Below are 12364 nucleotides of genomic sequence, written 5' to 3' on the forward strand. Positions count from 1 at the left end.
ATCCAATCAGCCAATAGGATTGAGTTCGCATTCTATTGGCTGATTGGATCAGCCAATTGGATGAAAGCTCAATCCTATTGGCTGATTACAACAGCCAGTAGGATTTTTTCAACCTTAAATCCAATTGGCTGATGGAATTCTATCAGCCAAATGGAATCTAAGGGACGCCATCTTGGATGACGTCATTTAAAGGAACCTTCATTTGTCGGTAGTCGTTGGAAGGAAGAGGATGCTCCGCGTCGAATGTCTTGAAGATGGAGCCGCTCCGCGCTGGATGGATGAAGATAGAAGATGCCGTCTGGGTGAAGACTTCTGCGGGCTTGGATGAAGACTTTAGCCGCTTCGTTGAGGACTTCTCCCGGCTTCTTGGAGGATGGATGTCGGATCTTCAAAACTGTAAGTAAATCTTCTGGGGTTAGTGTTAGGATTTTTATAAGGGTTTATTGGGTGGGTTTTAGTTTTAGATTAGGACTTGGGCCTGCAATAGAGCTAAATGCCCTTTTAAGGGCAATGTCCATCCAAATGCCCTTTTCAGGGCAATGGGGAGCTTAGGTTTTTTTAAATTTAGTTTTTATTTGGGGGGTTGGTTGTGTGGGTGGTGGGTTTTACTGTTGGGGGGGGTATTTGTATTTTTTTTTTACAGGTAAAAGAGCTGATTACTTTGGGGCAATGCCCCGCAAAAGGCCCTTTTAAGGGCTATTTGTAGTTTATTGTAGGTTAGGGGTTTTTTTATTTTGGGGGGGCTTTTTTATTTTCATAGGGCTCTTAGATTAGGTGTAATTAGTTTAAAGCTTTGATAATTTCTTTTTTCTTTTTTGTAACTTAGTGTTTATTTTTTTGTGTAACTTAGTGTTTGTTATTTTTTGTAACTTAGTTTTTTTGTAACTTTGTAATTTTTTAGTGTACAATTAAATTATTTGAGTAGGGTTAGGTGTTTAAATATATAATATAATTATTTTAATTTGTAATTTTATGTAATTTTATTATATAAATTAGGTTAGATTAATTATTAATTTAATATAGTTTAATATAATTTTATTATAATAGTTAGGGTAGGTTAATTAGTAGTTTAATATAGTTTAATGTAATTTTATTTTAATAGTTAGAATAGGTTAATTAATAGTTTAACATAGTTTAATTTAAATCTAAAGGTAAGTTTAAATTTATTATAAGATGGGGATGAGTTAATATTTAATATAAAGTTAGCGGGTTGTTAGGTTTAGGGATTAATAGGTTAATTTAGTTTATGGCAATGTGGGGGGCTGGTGGTTTAGGGGTTAATACATTTATTTAGTTGTGGTGGGCTCCGGGAGTGGCAGGATAGGGGTTAATAACTTTATGTAGGTGGCGGCGGTATAGGGGGTGGCACATTAGGGGTTAATAAGTATAATGTAGGTGGTGGCAGAGTAGGGGGCGGCAGATTAGGGGTTAATAAGTATAATATTGGTCGCAGTAGGCTCCGGGAGCGGCGGTTTAGGAGTTAATAACTTTATTTAGTTGCGCGGGGTCCGGGAGCAGCGGTATAGGGGTTAAACAGTTTAGTATAGTGTGGGTGTTTAGTGACAGTATACAAATAAAGCTGTGAAAAAGCCGAAGAGCAGCGAGATTGATGACTGTCAGTTAACAACAGTCCGCTGCTCATCGCCCCGTACTTGGTGCGCAGCATTTTGACAGCTTTTTTGTTAAATATGGAGAACGTATTCAGGTCCGCGGCAGCGATGTTAGGCAATGTCAGGCGAGCGTATTGGTGCCGGGGAATGCAGCACAGTTGACGGCTTGATAAATAGGCCCCTAGGTCTTTTTGCATTCTCTTTTTTATTAACCAATTAATAATTATGCAATTTTACTGCATTTAATGGTCCTTTAACCCATGCAAAGCCAGGCACTATTGGACAGGTGCTATGCACAATATGCTGCCCTGATTGGTTCAGTGGTTGTATTCAGCTCCAACTTTATCATTTTTATAGTTTTTAAACTGCAATAAAGAACCTTCTAAATCTCACAAGATCTGCATTTGCCAGACAAAAGGACCTCAGGATCCCATTAGATTGCAACCTCAACCTACTCAGCTGTTAAAAAGGAATAAAAAAAAAACTATTACACCTAGATTTAGAGTTCTGCGTTAGCCGTCAAAAGCAGCGTTAAGGGGTCCTAATGCTGCTTTTGGCCGCCCGCTGGTATTTAGAGTCGTGTAGGTAAAGGTCTAACGCTCATGTTCAAGCCACGACTTTTCCATACTGCAGATCCCCTTACACCAATTGCATATCCTATCTTTTCAATAGGATCTTCCTAACGCCGGTATTTGAAGTCTTGGCTGAAATGAGCGTTACAACTCTAACGACAAAACTCCTACCGCCGATGGAAAGGCTGTAGTTAAGAGCCTTCTGGGCTAACGCCGGTATATAAAGCTCTTAACTACAGTGCTCTAAAGTACACTACCACCCATAAACTACCTATGTACCCCTAAACCGAGATCCCCCCACATCGCCGCCACTATAATAAATTTTTTTAACCCCTAATCTGCCGACCGCACACCGCCGCCACCTACATTATTCCTATGTACCCCTAATCTGCTGCCCCTAACATCGCCGACACCTATATTATATTTATTAACCCCTAATATGCCCCCCCAGTGTTGCCACTACCTTACCTACACTTATTAACCCCTAATCTGCCGACCGGACCTCGCCGCTACTCTAAAGTTATTAACCCCTAAACCGCCGCACTCCCACCTCGCAAACCCTATAATAAATAGTATTAACCCCTAATCTGCCCTCCCTAACATCGCCGCCACCTAACTTCAAGTATTAACCCCTAATCTGCCGACCGGACCTCGCCGCTACTCTAATAAATGAATTAACCCCTAAAGCTAAGTCTAACCCTAACCCTAACACCCCCCTAAATTAAATATAATTTTAATCTAACGAAATAAATTAAATCTTATTAACTAAAGTATTCCTATTTAAAACTAAATATTTACCTGTAAAATAAACCCTAATATAGCTACAATATAACAAATAATTATATTGTAACTATTTTAGGATTTATATTTATTTTACAGGCAACTTTGTATTTATTTTAACTAGGTACAATAGCTATTAAATAGTTATTTACTATTTAATAGCTACCTAGTTAAAATAATTACAAAATTACCTGTAAAATAAATCCTAACCTAAGTTACAATTAAACCTAACACTACACTATAATTAAATAAATTACCTACAATTACCTACAATTAAATAAACTAAACTAAATTACAAAAAAAACAAAACACTAAATTACAAAAACTAAAAAAGATTACAAGAATTTTAAGCTAATTACACCTATTCTAAGCCCCCTAATAAAACAACAAAGCCCCCCAAAATAAAAAATTTCCCTACCCTAATCTAAATTACAAAAGTTAACAGCTCTATTACCAGCCCTTAAAAGGGCTTTTTGCGGGGCATGCCCCAAAGTAATCAGCTCTTTTGCCTGTAAAAAAAAACACAATACCACCCCCCAACATTACAACCCACCACCCACATACCCCTACTCTAACCCAAACCCCCTTAAATAAACCTAAGACTACCCCCCTGAAGATCTCCCTACCTTGAGCCGTGTTCACCCAGCCGGGCACCGATGGACCAAAAGAGGACATCCGGAGCGGCAGAAGTCTTCATCCTATCCGGGCAGAAGAGGACATCCGGACCAGCAGACATCTTCATCCAAGCGGCATCTTCTATCTTCATCCAACGAGGAGCGGCTCCATCTTCAAGACCTCCGGTGCGGAACATCCTCCTTCCCCGACGACTACCCGACGAATGAAGGTTCCTTTAAGTGACGTCATCCAAGATGGGATTCTATCAGCCAATCGGAATTAAGGTAGGAAAAATCTGATTGGCTGATTGAACAGCAAATAGAATGCGAGCCCAATCTGATTGTTCTCCAGTCTTTCTAGTGATAATTAGTGATAATTAAAAAAAGTTTTCAGGAAAACATAAACAGTAAAACTATACTGCAACTTGTTTATTTTGCTGAAACATTTAATGTTAAAAATGTGTTTTGAGATTAATGTCCCTTTAAGAGAAATACCCTGAAATGGCTTCCTGTTTAAGAAGTGCCTTTTGTCTCTGGTTAATGTGTTAGTCACTGACTAATTTCACAACACATTTCTCCATGGACTAAATTCCAATCTTGGTGATAATCTTTTGGATGTATTTTCATAGTTTTATAAGAAAATTTCAAGTTCTGAGCCATGAAAATCAGTCAGTTAAGGTCTATTTTCCATGCTTTTCTTTTGGATTCTAGATTCTTTTATACATCACATATTTAACAATGGACCATGAAGCAAATAAGCCCTTTTTCAGCCTATCAGAAAATTGTTAATGGACAATGTTATGTGCTATAAACCATTACTTTTTTTAAGACATACAACTTCTTGATAACCTTTGTTCCCCTTTATAAACATGCATTTTATTTGATCCACCGTTTTATAAAAGTACAAAAAGGCTTTATATCACAAAAGGCAACACAAAAAAAGACATTGCACATAGCTGTAATGTTACCCATTTTATGCCGCTATGATATTTCATCAGAGATAATCAGCAAAAGTTGCAAGAAATGTTTAAATCTTTGTCACATACAATAACATAACTATGTTAGATCCACACATTAAAGATGGTACATATTTGGGGGGGGGGGGGACTTCTGGGTGGCGGCCATGATTGGTCACATGATCATCATTTTATGCTGCTCCAGATTTCCAAATTTATCTGCAAAATATCTTCCTTTATAACAGACATCTGGAGCAAAAATGAGCAGATTCTTAATCTACTGAAGATTTCCTTTCACATGTTGTCCATATTTGTGGGATTGCAGTCTGCCATGATGATCCAGATCTATTCTCAAGGCTGCAGCCTTACACCAAACCCCTGTGGGATGTCTTTGGGTTACTAATATTGCTCATTGCAGAGAGTGCATTTTTATGTGAGTCATAATAGATTCAGCACCTGCTTTACAAATACTCGCCATAGGGACCACTACTTACCTTATTAAACAGATAAACATCCTGTTCAACAACTACCACACAACCTTTACAGAAACTTTGGAAGCCGCAATTAGCCCCAGTTTTATTAACACTCCAGCTATGGCTTCAGTTTTCAACTCTGTCCCACCAGTACGTAAAACAGAGGTTGTGATGCTTTGGGGCCCTGCGTCAGTAACCTACTATATTACAGGACGTGCAGACACGGCAGGAGGATGGTACGGCCTTGGGGGAGACTGGGTAGACTCATCACAAGCAAATTTTTACAGATGGGTTTGAAACTGGTCCAATAAAAGACAATGTAAAGAATTTTGCAGGACAAATAAAAGTCTTGAAAGGTCTAAAGAATTCAGGAAACTAGCTGTGACTTCCTTGTGGAATATTTGTTATATGGAAGGTGTTAATGTTTGAGCTACTACAGGAACCCATGGAAATAGAAGCTGATGGCCGCATCGCTTACTGGTTCCCTGACCTGCAGGGAAGTTTTATGCTTCAGAAATTTATGGACCATTATCTGGGATTTATTTCTTTAAAGTTGGAGTTGGATGAATTTTCAGAGGACTACAAAGAATTGATGGGGTAATAATGCATATAATTTGTTACATTATTTACTTATGCTATCAATATTTCAGAGGTGCGTTTATTTTGCGTCACTTTGTGACTTTCTCAGTTACAGCTCTTTTTTTTGATAGCCATTTATTTTCTTATGATGACTAGTAGGTCTGAGGACTGGGGACTTCAATTACTCAGCTTACCCTACTATACACTTCAATTACTCAGCTTACCCTACTATACACCTGGATATCAGTATATCTTAGAACTGGTATACACCATATATGTACATGCCACTTAAATGTTTAAGTTTATTAATATGCTCTAATGAGGTTCTGGGCTATAAATCTTTAACCATTGACAAAAGGATCCCAATATCCCCTTTTTCAGACTTGGGCATAATTGATATGATTAATATGGCGTTTGGCTAGACTAAAAGCTCTAAGCATTAAAAACACACCTATTATGTTTGTTGTGTAATGTTTCTTTATGGTACATGTTTAAAAGCTGCTATGTACCAGAATGTATTGTTTATATATTGTAATATACCCAATATTGTTATATTCAGAATGTCAACTCCCAAGTTTTTCTTTGGTTATAATAAGGGTTATACAGAGATTATATACTTATAGGTAGGTTACTCGATAGGAGGCTATTGCCTAGTTAGAGCCAATGCGGATTTATTATTACCCAAAACTGTATACAGGTAGCCCTCAGTTTATGCCGGGGTTAGGTTCCAGAAAGAATGGTTGTAAATCGAAATTGTTGTAAATTGAAACCCAGTTTATAATGTAAGTCAGTGGGAAGTGAGGGAGTTAGGTTCCAGGCCCCTCTCAAAATTGGCATAAGTAACACCTAATACATTATTTTTAAAGCTTTGAAATGAAGACTTTAAATGCTAAACAGCATTATAAACCTAATAAAATAATCGCACAACACAGAATATATAATTCAACTAAGTTAAATGAACAAAAACATTAGCTAAACAGCATTATAAGCCAAATAAAATAATCACACAACACAGACTTTACTTGCATTTTTCTGCAAACAGTTCTTTCTATGCATTCCAATCTGGACTGATTTATAGACAGGAAGATCTTGTTCCTTTGCAAGCTGCTCGATAGCTCAGGTCTGGTTAAACTGATTAATTTCAGCTTGCTTGGCTTGCATATCTTTGCTGCAACACAAGCGGACAGCTCCACCTACTGGCTATTTTAATCAATGCACTGCTTCTCAATGCTTTTCAATAGCAGTCACATGACTGATAAAAAAGGTTGTTATTCTGAAACAGTGCAAATTGAACCATTGTAAACTGAGGGCCACCTGTATATCGAAATGTGTACACTAGAGATTTGTTGGATAAAACTTGTCTGTAATGTTTGTAAATTGTAATATGTGTTTCTTAGCCTCAATAAAAAATAATACAAAAAAGGTACAATTTTTAAGAAGGAATACAAAGATGTGACAGGTATTTTATACAGTCAAAAACATGAATTTCTTTAAAAATCTACATGATTTTGTGGTTCCAGGAAAAAGTTTCTATATATTGCACATTAGAGCTATCAGAACAAGGCTTACATGCAATGATTAGGTGACATTTGAACAAACAAATTCTTAAACATTATAAACATGTTACCAATATACTGCAAACAATGCAAATGTATTTAAATGGAGAGCGTATATTGTAAAATGTTCTCTCCAGTATATTGCAAAAAAAAAATTCCCTTTGGTCCATTTTATCTGCTAGAGTGAATTAAATTAAAATAGCTCTTTTACCTTGATTTTCTCAAGAAATGGCTGTTTTTGTCTCTTAAACTGGTCAACTACAGTATCTCACAAAAGTGAGTACACCCCTCACATTTTTGTAAACATTTTATTATATCTTTTTATGTGACAACACTGCAGAAATGACACTTTGCTATAAATTGGGCCCAAAGTGTGAATATTTTGTGTGGCCACCATTATTTTCCAGCACTGCCTTAACCCTCTTGGGCATTGAGTTCACCAGAGCTTCACAGGTTGCCACTGGAGTTCTCTTCCACTCCTCCATGATGACATCACAGAGCTGGTGAATGTTAGAGACCTTGCGCACCCCCACCTTCCATTTGAGGGTGCCCCACAGATGCTCAATAGAGTTTAGGTCTGGAGACATGCTTGGCCAGTCCATCACCTTACCCTCATCTTCTTTAGCAAGGCAGTGGTCGTCTTGGAGGTGTGTTTGGGGTCTTTATCATGTTGGAATACTGCCCTGCGGCCCAGTCTCTGGAAGGAGGGGATCATGCTCTGCTTCAGTATGTCACAGTACATGTTGGCATTCATGGTTCCCTCAATGAACTGTAGCTCCCCAGTTCCGGCAGCACTCATGCAGGCACAGACCATGACACTCCTACCACCATGCTTAACTATAGGCAAGACAAACTTGTCTTTGTGCTCCTCACCTGGTTGCCGCCACACACGCTTGACACCATCTGAACCAAATAAGTTTATGTTGATCTCATCGGACCACAGGACATGGTTCCAGTAATCCATGTCCTTAGTCTGCTTGTCTTCAGCAAACTGTTTGTGGGCTTTCTTGTGCATCATCTTTAGAAGAGGCTTCCTTCTGGGACGACAGCCATGCAGACCAATTTGATGCAGTGTGCGGTGTATGGTCTGAGCACTGACAGGCTGAACCCCCACCCCTTCAACCTCTGCAGCAATGCTGGCAGCACTCATACGTCTATTTCCCAAAGACAAACTCTGGATATAACGCTGAGCACGTGCATTCAACTTCTTTGGTTGACCATGGCAAGGCCTGTTCTGAGTGGAACCTGTCCTGTGAAACCGCTGTTTGGTCTTGCCTACCATGCTGCAGTTCAGTTTCAGGGTCTTGGCAATCTTCTTATAACCTAAGCCATCTCTACGTAGAGCAACAATTCTTTTTTTCAGATCCTCAGAGAGTTATTTGCCATGAGGTGCCATGTTAAACTTTTAGTGACCAGTATGAGAGTGTAAGAGTGATAACACCAAATTTAACACACCTGCTCCCCATTCACACCTGAGACCTTGTAACACTAAAGAGTCACATGATACCGGGGAGGGAAAATGGCTAATTGGGCCCAATTTGGACATTTTTGTTGCCAACGGTTTAGACATTAATGGCTGTGTGTTGAGTTATTTTGAGGAGACAGCAAATTTACACTGTTATACAGGCTGTACACTCACTACTTTACATTGTAGCAAAGTGTCATTGCTTCAGTGTTGTCACATGAAAAGATATAATAAAATATTTACAAAAATATGAGGGATGTACTCACTTTTGTGAGCTACTGTATGTTGTATTGGCCATGAAAAAATAAAGCTATATAGACAAGAGGCAGCAGCATAAATCAAACTCTCAGTGGGGGTGAGAGAGAGACCAGTCCATTTGTTCCTGCACCAGCTCTGAATATAGTAAACTATTGCCAGCTGCTTACCAAAGTTCATTGTCCCTTTAATTATTTTTAAATATGAATGAGTAACACATCACAACGTATTAGGCACATTAATATATACCTCTAAAAGTCTGCCAAAATAAATCAAAATGAGATGGTGAATCTGATCTTATATAGGTTCGAGCAATTATGAGTCTGTGAAGATGTGTCACTTTGCCATAGGCTTTTTGAGAATCCATTGTTTTTGCAATTCAAAGAAAGCATTGAATTATTGTCAATGGTTGTATAGTAGGAAATATGATTAACGGATAGAAGAAGAGGAACATGAAAACCACTGAAGAAGGAGGAGACACCGCTGCCGAGGAGCTGCTGTAGAGGAGCGACCAGACCCCCTTTGCTTATGGATTACATTGGATCAAGAAAAGAAAATTACTTCTTTTTTATCATTTGGATTACATCAGATACAGAAGAGAAGAGAAGACTGTGGATGGTAAGGAATAAAACTTGGGGTTCAGTTTATTGTTATGTGTTTTTAGTTGAGGCTTCAGTTTTAGTATATTTAGTAAATATATATTTTAGTTTTAGAATAGGGGTTTTTAGGGGGGGTTTAGTTTAAGGATTGGGGATTTTAGGAGGGGGGTTTATTTATTTTTATATATTTTTTTAAAACATTTTAGGTGTTTTTTTTTTTAACAGTGTCCTGTTAGTGTTCTTTTTAACTTAAAGGGACATGAAACCCCAAATTTTTCTTTCATGATTCAGATAGAGAATACAATTTCAAACAACTTTCCAATTTACTATTATTTAATTTGCTTCTTTCTCTTGTTATCCTTTGCTGAAATGTTTATCTAGGAAAGTTCATGTGCAGCAGAGAACCTAGGTTCTAGCTGTTGATTGGTGGCTGCATATATAAACTGATTGTCATTGGCTCACCCATGTGTTCAGTTAGAAACCAGTAGTGCACGACTGCTCCTTCAACAAATTATACCAAGAGAATGAAACAGATTAGATAATAGAAGTAAATTAGAAAGTTGTTTAAAATTGTATTTTCTATCTGAATCATGAAATAACTTTTTTGGGTTTCATGTCCCTTTAAGGGTCTAGCAGTTAGGGGGATAATAGTGTAGGGGGTTTATTGTGATGGGGGTTGTGGTGGTGTAGGAGTTAATAGTATAGGGGGTTATAATGTGAGGGGGATTGTGGCTGTTTACAGGTTAAGTAGTGTAGGGGGTTGATTGTAATGAGGGTTGTGGCTGTTTAGGGCTTAATAATGTAAATAGTTTATTGTTCGATAGGGGTTGTGGTAGTTTAGAAGTTTAGTAGTGTAGGGGGTCATATTGCAATGTGGGTTATGGCGGGTTATAAGTTAATAGGATAGGAGGTTATATTGTGATGGGGTTGTGGCAGTTTAGGGGTTAAGATGTGTAGGGGGTTTATTGTGATACGGGTTGTGGTGGTTTAAGAGTAAATAGTGTAGAGGCTTATATTGTGATGGGGATTGTGGTGGTTTAGGAGTTAATAGTGTAGGGGCTTATATTGTGATGGGGATTGTGGCAGTTTAGGGGTTAATAATATAGGGTGTTTATTGTGAGGGGGTTGTGTTGGTTTAGGGGTTAAGTAGTGTAGGAGGTTTATTGCAATGGGGATTGTAGTGTTTTAGGGGTTAGGTAGTGTAAGGGGTTTATTGTGATGGGGTTGTGGTAGTTTAGGGGCTAATAGTGTAGGGGTTAAATAGTGTAGGTGGGGGTTTATTATTGTTTTTAAAGGCATTTCATTTGCTTGAACAAATTTTGCCCCCTTAAATGTTTGTTCCATTATTGGTATGCACTATATTAAAGAATAGTATTCAGGTTACAGTTAATTATTTCACTACATTAAAATACTCCCCCATCTGTGTTATCATTGTACATAGCATGAAATAGATTTATGCACAGCAATTATTTAGAGACTGTGGGGAGATTCAGAATCAGAGCTGGTTCTAAACCATAAAATTGAAAGTGCTAATGAAGGATACTACAGAGCTACATGTAAATGGTAGAGGTTTGTGCTACCAAGGATCATAATTTTCTTCTCCATAATCCTGCTTTTATTATTTAAAAGGGCCATTTAATGCAAAAATATCATGCCCATATTTGTTATAGAATGTAATAATTGCATCATGCTATTAGCTAACTATGCATTTACCCCAGAAATATTTTAAATCCATAGGTAATGTCCTGCTCAGAATAATCAAGCATTGTAGCTCAGGAGCAGGAAACCACCTGTGAGCCAGTCAAGAGCAGCAATCACATGCATCCACCAATTACCAGTGGTTTCATGTTCGGGAGCTGCAATGCTTGTGGCTGCTGAGCTTTATTATGTTTTTATCTCCTTTGTGGTTGTTAAACACATTGTCCTAGATTATAAGTCATGTAATAATGATAGTGTGTGGCAAGTTATTTTTCTTTAACGCTTAAATATAGAAACACCACCCCAGATGGGTACAACCACTATGCACTTTCCTCCAGCTAAATATCAGACTTATGGCTAGATTATGAGTTAACCTAACTGTGCTTAGGCTTTTTGTACGCATCAGATACCGCACGTATTACAAGTTGAAAGTAAACAAGTTTTGCTCACGCACTAATCCAACTCGCAAAAAGTCAATTTTGCGATTGAATTAACGTATTCCACAAAAGACTTCAATTGAGCAGGTAAAGTGAAAAAAAAAACAAGTCGCACAAACCCAATTGCATTTTCTCAAGTGCGCTAGCCCGACATAAAATATTAATATTTAAGATTCCAATGTTCTTCACATAGAAGAATAAGTTTTATTTATTCATAAATACATATTTCTACATATATCTGATGGTATTTTGGTACAATATATGTATATCCCTATTTACAGTTGTAATTAAAATTATTCAACACAACAAATACTTCAAGTGGTTTCCCCAAATTCAACTGAAAATTCAACTTTTAATTAATTCTGCAGTCTCAAAATTATTCAACCCCCTGAATAGAATCCCTCACAACAGCACAAATATGCAAAACACGTGTTGTCTCAAGCACACCTGATGCAACTAATCAAGGGCTTCATTAGTTGCCCCAAGTGTGCTTTAGCTAGAACACATGAAATACCTGACCTAGCTAGGAGTTTATTGAGTGTCACGTTTGACTGAATGTTAGAAAAGTCAAAAGAATGGTCCAAAAAGTTAAGAGAAGAGATCATAGTCCTTCACAAACAAGGAACAGGATACAGAAAGATAAAAAAGGCACTGAATGTTCCTAGAGACAGCTTTGGAAGCATAGTTCACAAGTTCAAAGTTAAAGGAACAGTTGTTACACTACCTGGATGGGGCAGAAAAAAGAAGCTGAACGGCTGAAATCAGATTTC

The sequence above is a fragment of the Bombina bombina genome, chromosome 4, assembly GCF_027579735.1.
Source record: "Bombina bombina isolate aBomBom1 chromosome 4, aBomBom1.pri, whole genome shotgun sequence".
Classification (NCBI taxonomy): domain Eukaryota; kingdom Metazoa; phylum Chordata; class Amphibia; order Anura; family Bombinatoridae; genus Bombina; species Bombina bombina.